The 16713-nt window shown below is 37.6% G+C and overlaps 1 protein-coding gene across 2 annotated transcripts in view; it reads right to left on the bottom strand.

The window, feature by feature from the left end:
* Window positions 1-16713, bottom strand: part of LOC122791057 (trichohyalin-like) — a 410728-nt gene that overhangs the window by 305552 nt on the left and 88463 nt on the right. The gene's annotated exons all lie outside the window — the stretch shown is intronic.

Genomic DNA, 16713 nt, shown 5'->3' on the forward strand with positions numbered 1-16713 from the left:
GTAGAATGTAGCTTTTTGGCTTGACTGCATTATTAAAGATCTGTACATTGCTGTATATTATTTTTTGGCATCTATTTTACCAGTAACCAGAAAGTCTCCACGTCTTCTTGGCCTGTTTGCTCCCTGTAATTCTCAGGATCCAAGGAGGAGGTGGTGAGAGCTGAGAGCATGGCTGTCATGTGGCAAGCTTTAGGATATTTTCTGATGTTTCCCACTGCCCCCTGTTGGCCATCCAGTGTTGTACAATTCCTGATAAGCTACATCATTATGGGTGCATATGTCTTGACACAAACTGTGCTCAGCTGAAATGCTGCAATTTCATCATTAAAAGAATGCTCCTGAGGGTTACTACTGCGGGAGCTATACTTCTTGGCCCTCTCCCAGACACTACTGCTTCAACAGGACTCAGACAACTCCCTCTCTCTAGTGGGCACATTATGAAGGCCTTGTGTTGAATCAGTTCTACTTTTCCACTTATCATCAATGACACCTTGAAAAAAGGTGAGTCTTCCATAAATTAAGCAGGTACAAATGGTGGTACTAAGGCATGGTTTGAAACAAATAAAAAAATAGTCCAAACAATAGCTGAGGGGAAAAAAACATTATTTAAACAGAATACAGAATGGAGAATGGAACAGAGCAATTTAAAATAAAAAAATTGTACATTGTAGTACTTTTTCTTACACCTGTTAATACCTTATTGCCCTATTACATATCTAGGTTGTCTGTGTGACTCTCTAATATATAATAAATAACAGCTGGAGAGACCTCAGAAATACCTCACCAAAAGGACTGTGGGCCTCAAACAGATGCCCTATGCAGCTCGACTAAAGAAACTCCAGCTCTACTCAGTTGCTTACCGCCTACTCAGAGGCGATCTCTGCCTGATGTACAAGGCTATGTCTAACCCGGAATTGTTGGACATGCTCCACCTCAAGAAAACCAGATCCATTAGAGCCACACGCTCTAGGGATTTAAACCTTAGCACAACATTAAATAGGACATGCTGGAGGGATAGATTCATATCCCAAAGGCTTCCCGCGCTCTGGAATAGAATCCCAGTCCATGTTAGGCAGAGCCCCTCGCTGACCCTCTTCAAGAGAAATCTTGATGAGTGGATGGGAAATCGTAAATTTGCTCCTGGGATCACTTCTATGGCCCTGCTGGACAGAGGCTCAGGAATCTAGTCTAAAAGGGAGGCAAAAGCCAACACATTCTGGCTAGGCTTATAAATGCCCTAGGGCAGATAGCCTAGTACCTACCTATGAACCTATGAACCTACATATATATATATATATATACATAAATACATATATATATATATATATGTATGTTTATATCTACCCACATATCATATATATTGTCTATATCCTATATGGGTCTGTGGGATGTGGCTGAATGATTGTTTTTCAAGTAAGTCTGCCAGGGTTCTGAAAGTGGTTGTCTGTATTGTTGAATGTAATGTTGTTCGCTGTGTGAATTTGTAAAATGAAGGAGTGTAGTATATGCGGGTAAGCAGGTAATCGGGATTTCTTTTTTAATGTTGAAACCTTTGAATATAGCAAAATTTTCAGCACTAAATGTTGGGGGTATGTGCAATTGTCTGTAGGGTAGGGTTAGATTAAGCATTGTTATTGTGTGTTGGTAAGTGTCCGTGACTGTCTTGTGTAGTGATAGTGCAGTGTTAAGGTTAGTATTAGCAGATACAGGGAGTGCAGTGTTAAGGTTAGGGTTAGCAGATACTGGTAAGGTGGGCCCCTGTACCATTGTAAGGGTTCATAGACAAGTACTAGGCTAACTGCCCTTGTGGGCAGTTTTAAGCCTTGCGAATCTCCCTCAAAGGTGAGGATCAAGCCCAGTACCTTGTGTTTGTGATGTAAAAAGCTTAACCATTATGCCAACCACCAACCCCAAAAAAGATGGGTTTTTTTTGGTTTTACTTTTGGTAATCACAAGTGTAACCTATTGGTTTAAATTTGAGATTAACTTTTTTTTCAACGATTTAGTGGCAATTAATGGTACTCGGTGATGAGTTTGAAGTTTCGATCAAACTCACTGTCGATTATACTATCCATATTTGTGTATATATGTATGTATGTGTATATATATATATATCTTATATATATATATTATATATACATATATATATATATATATAGAGAGAGAGAGAGACACACATTATATATATATATATATATATATATATATATATATATATATATATATATAGATATCACCAGTCCCCTTTTCCCATTTTTTCTGCATGGGGTCAGGGTATCGCGTTAACTGTCGCCAACTCTCTCGATTCAGTGCCACACTCCTGCCTTCTTCAACACTCATGCCTGACTGTCGGAGATCTTCTTTCACACAATCTATTCACCTCTTTGATGGACATCCTTGCTTTCTCTTACCTTCTTCTTGTCTGTCCCAAATCTTCCTTACCAGACTGTCTTCTGCTTTTCTGCACGTGCCCAAACCACTGTAATCTGTTCTCTTTTATCTTTTCTGCAATTGGAGCTACTTTAGCTTCTGCTCGTATGTCTTCATTTCTTTGTCTGTCCCACAATGTGCATCCTGATACCTTTCTCAGGCACTTCATTTTCATCACCTCTAGCTTCTTCATCTGTTCTGCCTTTACTGCCCTGGTTTCTGTACCATACAGAAGTACTGGTCACACCACTGTCTTGCACACCTTACTTTTCAGCTTCTTTGGCATTCTTCTGTCATAGACTACACCTGACATGCCAGTTGGCTGCAGCCCCTCTGATTCTAGCTTTGACCTTTTCATTCAGATTTCCCTTCTCCTCAACCACCCCTCCTAGATACTTGAAGGTGTTTACCTGTTATAGTATCTTCTCTTCTATCTCTATTCCCAGCTTCTTATGATTTCCCCAATTTACTGCCACTACCACTGTCTTATCTGTGCTTAATTTCATCCTATTTGCCTTCAGTTTTGCATTCCATTCTCCTGTCCTTTGCTGAAGTTCTAGCTCAGAGTCTGCCTGTACTGTCACATTGTCTGCATACAGCAACTTTCAGTGGCGGATCCAGGAATTTGCAAAGGGGGGGGGGGTGCAGTCTGGGTAGCCAACTCCCGGGGTGAGAGTGGGAAAGTGAGAAACTGTTTGGTGGTTGTGGAAAGATCACCTTAAGAAGCTCTGATATGTGTGGAAATACAGCAATATACATTCAGTTGTACAAGATGCTGCTGTGGATTTGGTGGTAGATTTTGTTCCACTCAGCTCCCGGGACCCTCCCACCATTGTCTGTAACTGCCTTTAAATAACTGACCTGTTGAATGTAATGTATTAGAACAGAACATTCATCCACTTAACTGAATAAACTAATTGAGAGTTCAACAAGGCATCTTTATTCCTCCCAAAGAGAAGGCATCAGAGAAAGAGTCCCCTAGATCTGCTAGCTAAAGTGATTTTATCTGAAGTAATGCTTTGTACTCCGTTTCTTGTTAATCCTGTCACCCCCGGGTCACAGGTGAGATACCAGATCTGACTAGAGCTTTCTGGATTTCCTCTGTTCACAGTTATCATATTGTCCCATCAATATATTTGCCTTACATACTGTTAATATTTCCATGTCTCTATCTACTCACAGCTGTGTGGGGCAGATGTTCAAAGTCAAAGTAAACATTAACGTCAGACAGATCAACACAGAGGAAAAAGTGCATATCACTGCACAACATTTCAATACTCAGACTCATACCATATGAGAGACAGTTTACAGAAGGAAGATAGATTAAATTAATAAAAATTTAAATAAAAAGAATAAGATACAAAAAAGTAAATAAAGTAGATTAAATTTAAAAGCTCCATTTACATCAGAAACATAACTACAACATCAGGAATAGACTCAATACAAATACAAGGATATGCAAAAACAGTACTATAATAAATAAGAGAGGCATACACGTAAACTTACACACCAACAATATATACCACAAACTTACAGTTCACAGTTGTTCTATACAGAGAGAGATGTATGAACTGAGATATTCAGAGAGTTTATGTAAAACAACAATGACATATTGCACACAAATGTTTTACCCATGTAGCATGTTAGGCTATGGGTTTGTTATTCAGCTATGGTTTTATTATTTGGGTATTAGGCAATGGATATGTTAGTCTCAGATACAATGTACTTCTCTGCATACTTTTCTTAAATAATGATACATAAGAGGATATACTTTATTTAGCATGTTTTAAATAAATTCATATTTTCATTCATTCATTTCCTAATTCAACTAGGCCCTGTCAGCCAGAGGTCCTTGTATAAAAGAGTTTTTTTACTTTAAAAGTAATGACTAGAAAGCACAAAAAATGTGATAGGGATATTCTTGAATACAGATTGCATGCTCTTAGTGTTGGCATTCATTAATCCAGGGTTTAAGTCTTTCATACAATCTGGCCTTCTAAAGGGTATAATGAAAACTAGAAATCAAATGGTATTAAAGAATGTATTTATAACTATGATCAGACCCATGATAAAATATAATGTGTTGTTTTGTAATGTATTACTGACACAGGAAATTCAGAAATAGGTTTAAGAAGGTTTACAAAAAGAATAAACAAAATGAATAAGTAGATGTACGTTGAGAGATTGAAGTATTTGGATGTTTTCAGCATACCATATAGAGTAATCAGGGGAACTTATTAAGGCTACATTGCAAGTAATAGTTTTGATCTTAAGCAAGCAATTGGTTTAATAAAGGCTGTAGAATATATAAAAAAACAAAATCGAGTAAAGACAAGAGATAAGTTTATAACTCAAAGGATTCCTAAACTGAGGGATAGTATACCTGTTTAGGTTAGAAATTCTTGTTCAGTGTCAATCTTCAAAAACGTTAGATGATTATATAGGGAAAATAAATATAAGTATGGGCTTATGGGCTCTGCAATGATTAAGTTCAATAAAGACTATCTGCAGTTAAATTAAAGAATGAAACAATGATGATAGGCATGTGATACAGTTAGTTAAGTTATGGTCCTGAGAAGTTCATGAATTGGAAAAAAGTAGGCTAAGTTTAAACAGCTATAGGAGTGACAGCGACTGTTACTGATAGGACATAACCACAAAGAAATATACAAATTAAAGGTTAGTGCCTAAAGTGAGTGGTAAAGTTAGTTAGGTATTTAAGTTAAGAGTTAAGCTTGATGTGGTAGGGATGTTCGAATACAGATTGTATAATCTTAGTGTTGGCATGCATTAATCCAGCATTTAAGTCTTTAATACAATTTGGCCCACTAAAGGGTATAATGGAAACTAGTAAAGAATGTATTTATATGTATTACTGACATGGAAAATTCAGAAATAGGTTAAAGAAGGTTTACAAAAAGAACAAAATATGTAAGTAGACGTAAGTTCAGAAACTTAAGTATTTGGATGTTTTCAGCATTTCTTTTCGAGTAATCAAGGGAAACATATTAAGATTACATTACAAGAAACAGTTTTGATCTTAAGCAAGCAATTGGTTTAATAAAGGCTGTAGAATATATAAAATACTGTTGCTGGTAGGAGATAACCACAAAGAAATATACAGCTTAAAGTTTAGTGTTAAGGTGATAGTGGTAAAGTTAGTTAGGTATTTAAGGTAAGAGTTAAGCTTGGCGTGGTGATTATTAATTGCAGACTCTAAATTAGTAGTAAGTTGCTCCAGTGGTATGGTTTGGCTTAATTTGTAATGTAAGATAGCAAAATATGGGACAGATTAATGTAATAATTAGGTAGGCACAATGAAGGAACTAATGCCATAAACAGCTAATAACAACAATAATAGCTTGCAGATGAATAATTAAAGATCAAATAACTATCCAAGATAAATAATTAGAATAGTAAAAGTGCAAAAGACAGTAGAATATATGAAAGCTATACAAAAGCAAATCCATTTAACAGCAGGCATCAATTCAATGGCAGGAAACAGTAGCAATTCTCTCAAGTAGCAAATACAGTGGAACAGCTACTGTACTCACTATAAACAGCTAAAGTGAAAAAAGTACACTACCAGAAAACAGTACCGTAACAGGTATATCATCCAAATGTAGTTTAAATGCAAGAAAGCAAAAGTGAAAAGTCAACCCAGTAACATCAGTAAAAAATCCAAAACAGAAAATAGCAGAAAAGGATTAAAAAACATACAACCCAGCAATAAATAATGCAAGTGTATTGAAACTAGTTAAACCAGCTGGGGAAAATGCATCTTACTTGTAGCTGGCTGTCTGATAGGTAAGTCTTACTTAGTAGCTGGTAACTAGTAGAGTAACCAGTTCAATTATACATAGAGTGACTAGTATAATAAGCTGATAGTGCTGCCTCAGTGCACTTTATTTAGCTAGTCTGATCCCAGACCTAAAAAAGTGCTTAAGAGTATTGCTTCCTTCTTTCTTCTCTCCTGTGCATTGCACAAATATGCACAGTAGTCAGAAAAAAATAATGCTGTGACAGTTTCTTATTTCATGCCCAAGAGTTTTGCTTTGACAGTAGTCTGCTGAACAAGAAAACAATGATAGGAGTGATTCCACAGCAGAGCAGCAATGGCCAACTGTTCCTCTCTCATTCAGAACAGAGCAAAACAGTCCTAATCCATTTCAGGCAGACCTATTCTGGAACTCGCTTCATGTATAGTGGATTGGACCCAAAAAGGGTTTGGTGGTAGAACCACTTCCTGTATAAGCTAAAAAAAAAGGGGGATTCTCACTTTAGGTACTGCATTAGGTCCATTTGAATGGAAAAAAATGAATGTTAGGGTAACTACAGTTTTAGCTGTCTAAGGTAAGGGCTTTCCTAGTAGGATCTTCTAGTGTTCATCACTATAAGCACATGAGATGCAGCTGTGAGGAGCTTCTGAAGTCACATTTACATAAGGAACAATCAACTTAAGAGCCTCTGGATTTAAAAGTGGAGCAGAGCCAGGGTGAATAAAAACATCCAAAATAGACACAGAACAACAGTCAAAGAACACTGGCAGCTCTCACAGTTTAAGCTATTCCTTAACTGATTACCTTAACTCACTCCATCAAATCGAGCTCTGGAAGTTTGCACTGTACTTCCAATGGCAGAGCCTAAGGTTTTTTATAAAATCAAATTATGTTACAACATTTTAAACAAATGTCCATATCTTTGCAACCATAGGGGTTATTAAAGAAGTGTTAATGGAAATCTCTTCAGCACAAACTATTCTTGCAGTGGTGGCATTCTTTAGGTTGTAGGTCTTAAACTGGATTTTATAAGATGAGTAATCATAATAGTGAGAGGGGCTAAGTAGCAATTTTGCACTAGGTTGGAAGCACTAAGGTGAACAACTGTGATGGCACCACGTAACTAAGGTGATTGTAGATGCCTAACCAGGGAACATACACAGCGGAAGTTATTGCTCATCAGCTACTTAGACTGCACTTTATTAGCAGAAGCTTCTGAAGTAGGATATAAGGATGTTTACTAAAGGTCCCATTCCACACTTGCCTTCTTTGGTAAACTAAAGGTTTACTTTAACAGCTGAAACGATGCTGTATTTTGGAAAGCAGTCAGAAAGCTCTGAAGTGTTAGCTAAGCTTTTAGGCCTCTTGGACTTCTAGGAATCCTTGATTCCTTTCTGGAACCTTCTGGGTTTCACAAATGTGGTAGATAGTGTGTGGTGGAATGAATGGTGCAATAAACATTTTTTGTCATTGCCTATCCAACATCACTATAATGAGGGTTAAGACTTAAGTGACTTCATTCTTCTTCTTCCTACAACAAATATAATTTAAGCAAAAGGGATTTTTTGGATATACTTACAACTAAGGGAAGCTCCATATAAATCCTTCTTTTGGCAAATTAATGAGTTGGAAGTTCTATCTATCCTGCATCTCCTGTTTCAAGATCACCTCTAGTTACAATCACCAGCAGAATTAAGACAGCACATAGTCATATGCAGCTGTTTTCTGAGCTGGAGGCACGTGGAATGTAATGAGTATGAAGCAAGTACAAAGGTTGTGAAAAGAACCCTGGACATCTGGCACTGATAATCAGGAATGCTATTATCTCCAGATGGAAACATCCATAACCAGAAAATGGGAAAGTATTTCTAGTAATACACGGGAAAAGAATGAACCAGATGCAGCAAACATGTGCATGGTCTCCCACCCAATGTTATCTCCAATCAGACAATAAATGAAATGTATGAAATAAGTTGGGCTTGGTACTACTTGCTAAGCTCTAGCCTATATATCATGTAAGCAGCCCAATTACATATTACTCGTTTCATTTTTAAAAAATGTACACATAACCAGACAAAAAGGGAAAGGTAGAGACTATCTGAGCTGTGGTTCAGTGAGCATGTTGATATAAGCTGCTATATTAACAAAAAAAAGATTACTATATTTACAATATAAATAAATTTATGGACAGAAAGAGAATTAGAAAAGTTGTTGTGTCTTTTGGCTTATCCCGGTTAGGGGTCGCCACAGCGGAACTCCGGTCTGCTAATGATTGGTAGTAGATTTTTATATGCCGAGTTACCAGCCCTGACACACAACCTTCCACGAAGGCATGCCCATTCACGCATGCCTCCACACAGAGGACGCTCTAGCTGAGAATCAAACGGGAGAACGTCTTGCTATGAGGCAACAATGCTACCGCAGCACCAGAAAAGTAAATAAAGTAAATAAATAAATTAAATTAAATAATAATAAAAACATAGCATTACACTTCCTCTGTTATTGGTAAGCTTCTTTGTGTACTAGATTTCTCTACTGTTTTTAGTTATGTTGCATTTATGCACATTTCCTCTACCTCGCTGCAAGTAATAAATTCAATGCACAATAAAGAGTAAGAAGAAATGGAGTAACTGCAAACAGTTGCAGTGCAAATTGCCATATGTAATCGTGTGTCAAATTGTTTTTATTATTATTTAATTTTCAAACATGAGGACTATATTACATCCCTGATCACTGCACTTCATTTATCTGCATATACAGAAAATACTGTAGAAACAAATAAAATATATACATCAAATCACACATCTATAAGAAATAATAGGTATGCAGCTGTATTTCACAACTTCTCTGTAAGAGTTTGCGTATGCAGATGGTATCAGTCTAGTTTTTATACATAAGTTGAAGTACTTTTCAAAATCATAAACACACAAATACACACACACACTGTCTAGAACACATCACATCTGCACCACATTTTACTATTTCAGAACTACAATGTACCTTGTCTTTGAGCTTATATATAAATGCAGTCACTCCAAAGCAGGATATGATATGCACGTATTAAAAGGGAGACTTTTACCCATATTGACAACAGCTTTTGCATAATGTCACCCATAGTTTGAAATATTCAAATCATCATTGATAAGTATAGTATCATAAGCAGGCTATTAATCCAAACAGAATTTGGTGCAATTATTTGTTATGTAAGATAAAATTAAGTGTTTTTTTAACAGTACTCTACGAAATGATTGTGTAGTCCGAGAGCAGCAACGCTGCAGCTATGGCCACCCATAGAACCAGAGCTTGTTGTTGGGCAGATAGGAAACTGAAGTATATAGCCAGGTCTTTCTTCCATGTCTCTCTCTCTCTCTCTCTCACACACACACACACACACACATGCACACACACACACACACACACACACACACACACACACACACACACACACACACACGCACACACACACACACACACACACACACACACACACACACACATATGTACGGTTACCTATGGTGACCTGAAAATGATCCTGCTGTGAGTGCCAAGTGAAGGTTAATTTTACTGTCATTTCCTTAGAAAGATGCTAATGTATGCCAGTTGTAAGAAAGAGTTCAGCCTCAGTGTACTCCCTCTGTTTTCTCCTGCACTAAAACCCAGATTCACCCTTGTGTCTTGGAAACTAACGCCAGTTATTCCTTTAATTCACAAAATATCGACAATAAGAGATGTAAAGAGACGCCAATTACTCTTATCATTCTTTAATATTTTATTCTTGGTACAGGTGACCGGGAACTCAAAACTAAATGCTGAATTACAAAAATTATATACTTTGATATTCTGTAGTAGCCCAACTTCATTTCATAGCCACCTTTACATTTATATTATTGTAAGCAGAGTGGTGGAAGATATTTGTCAGGCACACAACCAGCTAGGTGCAGACAGGTCAGAACTATTTTAATATGAAGAAACACATTTGATATCAGCATCAGCAGGTTCAATAATGCACCAGGAATAAAGATGGTCACCGAATAAGAAACACCGTTATGTATATATCAAGAAGCTCGCAGCTCTTAATAAAAAAGGGGCTGAGTTAAGTTTCATGTTTATAAAAAGGTTTCACTGCTTTGTTCCCAGTCTAGAAAGTCTACATATGACAAAAGCTATAAATAGCTTTTAACAGACCTGATTATCGAAGACTTGAACATCAATGGAGTGTTTCAAGAACGAGCTAAATTACACCTCCCAGGATGCAGATGCTGGACTGAATTGATAAACGGGCAGCCAAGGCTTTTTTTGCATTAAAATAGGTTGCAAACAATGACCTGCTTGTACCTAATTAGTGCGATGTGACTGACACAAGCATAGTAAATCTGTGTTAAAAATAAGTATTAAGCATAGACTGCAGATGCAGACAAACTTGACTAAAAACCTCCTAATTGGCTTATAAACAATGCTTAATTTCTCATAAATGTACACAGCCACATATAATATATTAGAGGCAATATTACAAATCTGATATACCTACTATTACTTCTCGTAGTAAAACAGTGAAAAAGCACACTCGGCTTATCAAACTTTGCTTTCCTTTCTCACCAAAGAGAATCGCAGTTTGTGGGTTTCTACATATCACTCTCACCTGATGCAGTTGGAGGAGCAGTTCAGGATCGTCATATAGATCACCTGACTGCAACCTCCAATTGCATCTCCGAAACGTCTTTCACCGGAAAAAAAAGTTTGCATGTTGAAAGGGAAAAGCGTACCATTTTGGCGGTATATTTTCCAATTAAAACAAAATGGTGCAGTGCATTTTTTCTAATAAGAGTTCCAAGCAACTTTAAAAAGGGGGCGGCGCGCGCCCCTGCGCCAATGCCTAAATCCGCCACTGACTTTGTTGATCTGTCTCCTCTGACCTGTTTGCTAATATAGTTCATCACCAGTATGAACAGCAGTGGGCTCAGAGCTGAACCCTGGTGTACACTCACTCCCACTGGGAACTCCTCTGTGAGGCCAAACACTGTTCGTACTTGAGTCATTGGGTCCTTGTACATAGCCTGCACTAATTCTACCAATGTTTCTGGGACTACAAACCACCACAGTACTGCCTAGATCAGCTTACTTGTGACCTTGTCATATGCTTTCTCCAAGTCTTTGAATGCCCAGTTGGACTCTCTCCTCATCTCTAGCTTCTTCTCAAGTACCTGTCTCACTGCAAACATCAGGTCAGTTGTGCTGCATCCTGATCTGACTCTGAACTGCTCATCTCCCATCTTACATTCTACTACTCTATGTATCCATTTATCAATCACCTTCTCCAGAACTTTAATGGAATGTGATAGGAGTCTGATGCCTCTGTACTGCCCACAGTTGTGCATGTCCCCTTTGTTTTTGTACACTGGCTCAAGTATGCTTATTTTTCAGTCATCTGGGATATGCCTTTCTCTCCACACTGATATTAGTACCCTCAAGAGCTATTTCTCCCCTATCTCACCCATCTTTATCATATCTGCTGTGACCTCATCTGAGCCTGCTGCTTTCCCTGGCTTCATCTTCCTTAGTGCTGTTCTTACTTCTTCTAGGGTAGGCTCCTCTTCTTCTCTCATCGTAGGCTGTATCTGGGACAGAGCAGCTTCTGTGGGATTTTCTTCACTCAGAAGCTGCTGGAAATACACCTTCCATCTTCCTTTGATGTCCTGTGGATTGGTGAGCAGGTTGTTGCTGGCATCCCTTATGAAGGGTTTCTGACACTCTTCTTTATCTTTCTGTGTTTGCCTTGCAACCTGATATAGTTTCTTTGTGCCCCTTAATGAGTCACTTTCCAGAAGATGGTACAGTGCCTCTGATGCTCTATTCTTTGCTATTGTAACTTCTTTCTTAGCTTCTTTGTTAGCCAACCAGTAGTTCTTTCTAGCCTGGTCAGTCTTTTCTGTCTTGCACTTCTTCCTGCACTCCTTCTTTGTTTTGATGACTTCCCGGAGTTCTGTATTACACCACGAGCATTCCTTATGTACCTTATTTCCATACTTGGCTCAGCCACATATCTGTTCTGTAGGCCTAACACATGCTGTTTTAGGTGCTGCCATTCTTGATCAACTCCACCTATTTCCTCTTCTTCTTGGGGTGCTACAGCCCTGAGAAATTCCTTGAACTGTTGTACTTTCTCTCCAGTCAACTTCCAGGTCTTCATCTGGTCTTTGTTGACCTTAGAGCCTTCTTTAACCATTGCTTGCAGCTGATTCTTGCAACTAGTGGTTTATGCTGTGGGCCGACTATTTCACTGACTTTGCAATCATGGATTCTACCCCAATACTGTTTCCTTACTAGGAGGAAGTTTACCAGATTTGCATTTTGGCTACTCTTGTATGTGATCTTGTGAATGTCTCTCTTTCTGAACCATGTGCTGGCTACTATCAAGTCATTTTCCAGACAGAAGTCTAGAATGGCTTATCCTTCTTCATTCCTGTTGCCCCACCCATGTGGAAACAGGCAGTCTTCATATCCTGTTGTGTCTGTCCCGATAACGTCCATTCAAATCACCCATTATCAACACCTATTCATGTTGTCCTGCTTTATCCAGTAGGTCCTGCAACTGCTGTCTGAATGCACTCTTTTCCTCACTATCACAACCCTGCTGTGGGGCCTAGGCTGAGATTATGAATACTGCTGTATCATTACACTGGAGTCTGATTGGCATGAGTCTGTCAATAATTCTGATGATATCTCTCACTGCCTTCTGAAGCCTCTCTCTCTCACCACAATTCCCACACCATTTCTAGCCTGTCCCCCACCTGAGTAGTACAGTCTGGATCCCAAGCCAAGTGGCTTTACTGCACTGCCCTTCCATCTCATCTCGTGGATGCATTAGGATGTCCAGCCTCCTGCGTATCATCATGTCATCCACTTCCAAGCTGCGTCCTGTCAGTGACCCTACATTAAGTGTAGCAATTCTCAGTTCATGTCTGGCAGGTTGGTTGGTTTTATCTAGGCAAAAACACAAATAGCAGAGCACAGCTTCAAAAAGCAGAGGTCAAGGATGAAACTTTTTGTTTAAATTTATTCTGGTACCTCGGCATTTCGCCTTCAAGGAATAACAATACTACATCACATCCCACAATTTATACAAACTTCCTTCCACCAATTAAGATAATTAGTCACTTGAAGCAATCACATAAAGCACCTTCACATATTTTTACTTTAAAGGAGCCAAAACCTACCTGAAGCACTTGCATATAGTAAAAATCAACATCCATTGAACATATTACAATTTACCCTAACACAATATAATTTAATATAATTATTATTATTATTATTTTTATTATTTTACATTTGTTAACCGGGCTAGTCCAACTGGATACATGTCCATTTTCAGTGGAGATTGAGGGAGAAAACTCAAGTTTTTCAAAACAGTTAATGTTGCAAGTAATTAAAACAACAACAACAATACAATAAAGTAAACAAAACAAGACAAGATTTTGTGCATAGTAAAAAAAAAAAAATAGACTATTTTCCCACAAAAAAAAAAAAAAAAAACAATAGAAATGCATTGATCCAAGAAAGATGGGGTTATAGGGTTATAAGGACATCTACAGGATAAGATAGGATTAAAACAGGATGGGTGGTTAGTGGTTAGATGGGATGGGTAAGGCGGACAGGTAGAAAGGTCAGAGTAATTATGAAATAGGATACATTTAACAGAAAAATTTAAGTGAAGGGCATGAGTAGGAGCAGAGGACAAGGAAATGAAAACAGATAGTCAGGGTTATTGCAGGCATAACCAGTGGTTGGAGAATGTTTAGAGGGAAATGTTTAAATGGAAGAGATGTAAGGCTGTTAAAGTCAATTGGTAGGAGGTTCCATATAGGACCAACTCAAAAGTTAGAAAAAGAGAGTAAAAGAGAGTAGCCTGCAGAAAATTTTAGATAAAAGAAGTTTGCATCTGCATTTTTTAGTTGGCGTATTATGAGGGTGGTGAGAGAGAGAGTTGGGTATTGTTAGGTTGATAAGGACTTTATGGGCAATATTAAAAAGTTGGTTAAATTGTAGGAATTGAGAATTAATTTCAAATAGCCCTAGTTGTTTTAGGTTTTGACAGTTGTGGAGTCCTATGTGGTAGGAGTTAGTGGCGAATCTGTAATCTTTAATTATAAGATTTGTTATAGTTTATTTTAGATTATATTGGGACAGGTTAGTATAGATGGGGAGGCATATAATGGTGAAAGTAAGTGAGTTCTTGCTATTGTAGATCCTGGCTAGTGGTGATAGAAATTGTTTGAATTCTATATAATTGTCGAGTTTTATTGGTAGATTTTATTATAGTGTGTTAATGTGAGTGTGTTACATTTTAAGTTGTACGTTATCTGTGTGTGCTTGATTCCTAGGAGTTTGGTGTGGTGGTCAGGAGAAGTGGCAGTACCATTGCTGGATGATTGAAGTGTAAAATGAAGTGGGGGAGATGTGTTTGAGTGTAAGCAATAATTTGTTTTGTTTAGGTTAGGGAGAAGACAATGGTTAGAAACCATTTTCTATCTATTGTGAGGATTTTTTTTTGTGTGCTATGTGAATTAGTTTAGGATTTTGCTGAGCAAATAGCAAATAAGTCAAATTAGTATTGAATACGGGTAGAGGGATAGAGATGAAGGATATTGATGAAAAGTAGATAAAAGTGGGGAGAAGATAGAGCCTGTGGGACAGAGAAGGAAGTAGGGACACCTAGGGGAAGTAGGTAGAAGTTCAGAGAACTGCTTGTTTGATTATCCAGATAGGATGTAGACAGGACAAATGGATTTAATATCAAGTGATACAAGGTGATTTAGAAGGTAGGGGTAGAAGTTTATAGTTGACCATCAAAACTTTAGAAAAGATCTACAAAGAGTGCTGATGACAGGAAATTATTGTTTAAATTTTGTGTATTGTTTTATGGTAAAAAGAAAGAGTTGAGAACATGGTAGTGCATGTGGTAGTACTGTGGTATGTGACAGTATACTAAGAGCTTGTGGTGGAGTAGGTGGGTAATTAATTTGTTTGTGGATACATTTCTCATTATTTTAACAAGAGGAGACAGAAGAAGAGCTATGAGACCAGTAGTTTGAGTGTTACAGTAGAAATTACATACACACCTTGAAGGGGAATAATATGTGAGATTTTCAGATTGATGGAATAGTGCATTCCTTAACAGTTCTGTTAATCAATCTGGGAATTGAATTCAGGAGGCAATGGCTGAGGCTCCTAGTTGGCAGGTATTCCCTAGTAATTTGTCAGCTATGAGGGGTGGAAGGTTTAAGAAGTGAAGTGGGGAGGAGATAGAAGAGGTGGGTATTGGTTCTGGGTGGAAAGAAGGAGGGGGTGGGGCTTATATATGGCAGACCCAAGTTGGTGTTACTACTTTACCTGGGATGAATCTGTTAATAGAGAGGTCCAACTTCTGTGGTTTTGGAAGATTGTGTTGTTTGGATATAAAAGTTCTTTTGTTTTGTATGATTGCTTTTTAGTTATATTTCGTTGACGCCTAAAATTTTGCTGTGATCAGTTATGAGTTTAGTGGTACACCATTTGGTTGGTCCAGGATTTGTTCCTGGGATTAGATTAGCTTTTCACTTGTGAGCCATACTGCTGTTTTGTTTTGTTTTTCTTATGTAGAATGCAATTGGCATGATGATCTAGGATTGTTAGGAAATTCTTATTGAAGTAGGATACTGCTTCATTTATTGGAAGGACAGAGTTCCCAGGGGCAATATTTTAAGTTCTGTTAGGAACTTTCTGATCAAAGTGTTTTACTAGTATAGTTCTAATATGGGGAGAAATGTTAACATTGTTTTATGTCTTATTATATATATTAGATTGATCACTAAGGTCATCTGGTAGGGTTCCTGTTGTATATTTTGTTTTGGACCATTTTTGGATATCCAGTCTAGAATGCTTTCTTTTGTTATTGGATTTATTTATTCTAGTTGTGGAATTAATGAGTTGTGAGAAACCATTCAAATTGATAAGAGAGGATGGGTTGTTATGAAGGATGTCAAAGCGGTTAATCCATCAGAGCATGAGAACTTAAAATTTTGTTGCAGATGCTATGCTTATTATATTGGGCAATTTTGTTTTTTTGTGTTGTTTGATCTGATTAGTATGATAATAGATTAGATTCAGATTCAATACTATGAGAAGAACTTTGGGCCCTGGGTTTGGATGAATGTCTGAATCCTTAACCATCTGAGAGTGGATCTTTGATACCAGCTAAGTTTAGGATTAAAGTCATATAATTTTCGAGTGTTAGGAATAGAGTGTTTTAATAGATTTGTTCTTTAATAATTTATTACATATTTTATATTCTTTAACAAATAAGTATAAAAACCAACTCTAGAACTTTTCCTCTCCCTACGTTGGGCAAAAATAAATATTACAAAGTGTTATAAAGTAAGATCACTGTCAATGTTCATGCCCCTAGGCTGTAGTGTCCTAAAATTTATAATCATCCTACACGCCAGTTTGTCCAACTCTTCCTTAAAAC

This window comes from Protopterus annectens, chromosome 16.part0, assembly GCF_019279795.1.
Source record: "Protopterus annectens isolate FY-2018-M chromosome 16.part0, PAN1.0, whole genome shotgun sequence".
Taxonomy (NCBI): Eukaryota; Metazoa; Chordata; order Ceratodontiformes; family Protopteridae; genus Protopterus; species Protopterus annectens.